The 1507-nt window shown below is 51.4% G+C and overlaps 1 protein-coding gene across 1 annotated transcript in view; it reads left to right on the top strand.

Moving 5' to 3' along the window:
• SEC14L1 (SEC14 like lipid binding 1) overlaps positions 1–1507 on the top strand; it is an 84524-nt gene that overhangs the window by 71918 nt on the left and 11099 nt on the right. The window lies entirely within an intron of this gene.

Raw genomic sequence — 1507 nt, 5'->3', positions numbered from 1 at the left:
CGAGACACACATCAGAACATGTGAAGGGGCCCCGGTCTCCTCAGCCGTCAGGGACACGAGACACACATCAGAACATGTGAAGGGGCCCTGGTCTCCTCAGCCGTCAGGGACACGAGACACACATCAGAACATGTGAAGGGGCCCCGGTCTCCTCAGCCGTCAGGGACACGAGACACACATCAGAACATGTGAAGGGGCCCCGGTCTCCTCAGCCGTTAGGGACACGAGACACACATCAGAACATGTGAAGGGGCCCCGGTCTTCTCAGCCGTCAGGGAGAGGAGACACATGTCAGAACGTGTGAAAAGGGCCTGGTCTCCCCAGTCATCAGAGAGATTGAGACACGTCAGAACATGTGACGAGAGGGCCTGGTCCCCTCAGCTGTCAGGGACACGAGGCACACGTCAGACCACGTGAAGGGGCCCCGGTCTCCTCAGCCGTCAGGGACACGAGATACATGTCAGAACATGTGAAGAGGGCCCAGTCTCCTCAGCTGTCGGGGAGACAGGATGCACATCACAGCAACCGTGACTGCCATTTTTCATGGAATCAGGCAGAAGAAATGAAAGATGTTGACAGCACAGTGTTCCAGAGCATGTGAGGAAATGGGTACAAGTCTATTTATGATCTGTCTCTAGAAATCTGGCAACTATGTGTGAAATTTTCAGCAGTCATACCTTTTTACCCAGTAGCAGAGGGTCCTTACTGCAACAGTGTTTTAATAGAGAGAAGGAAACAGTCTGGGTGTCAGCAGCACACGGTTGAAGAAGTATTTGCAGTCTGTGGGAAACTCGCAGCTGAGGAGAGGGAGTTGGACATGGGGCACTCGTGGACCGTTACCAAGTGACAGGAGCAGGTCGCCGTCTGGGGGATGTGATCCTGCTTTCCACAAAGCAAAAATCTAAAGCACTGTGTCTGTGTCTTAAAGTGATATATACACATACCGATAGGGATCTGAGGAGTACTGGTGGTATAGTGGCCTAAGCATTTTGGCTGCTAACCAAAAGGTTGGTGGTTTGAACCCACCAGCCACCTCTTGGAGAAAGCTGAGGCAGTTTGCTTCTGTAAAGATTGACAGCCTTGGAAACCCTCTGGGGGCAGTTCTGTCCTGTCCTCTAGGGGTGCTGTGAGTCGGAACCTACTCGATGGCAGTGGGTTTGGAGTGGATATCTGTGTGAGCACAGACACAGCCCAGTTACTGTCAGGCGCAGAAGAGTGGGAGTGGCTCTGGTCTTTGCCTTCATCTCTGGCTTCTCAGGCTCATTGCCCTGATACACAAGCATGTCCAGGTGGTCCCCGACTTAGATGGGGCTCTGTCCGGCGACTGTTGTCAGTCAGTTCTGATGTAAGTCAGCTACCAACCTCGTTTTGTCTGTTGGTTATAAATACTAGGTAGTTCAGATAGTTTAGAACGGATGCATGTTGCTGGTGAATTGAACTTCTTGTTAATATGTAGCGATCTTTTCTGTCCCTAGTAATTTTTGGTTCTGTTGTTGTTATGTGCCGT

This window comes from Orycteropus afer, unplaced genomic scaffold, assembly GCF_000298275.1.
Source record: "Orycteropus afer afer isolate SDZICR_OR568_19922 unplaced genomic scaffold, OryAfe1.0 scaffold00018, whole genome shotgun sequence".
Lineage (NCBI taxonomy): Eukaryota > Metazoa > Chordata > Mammalia > Tubulidentata > Orycteropodidae > Orycteropus > Orycteropus afer.
This window is presented reverse-complemented; position numbering and strand designations above follow the sequence as displayed.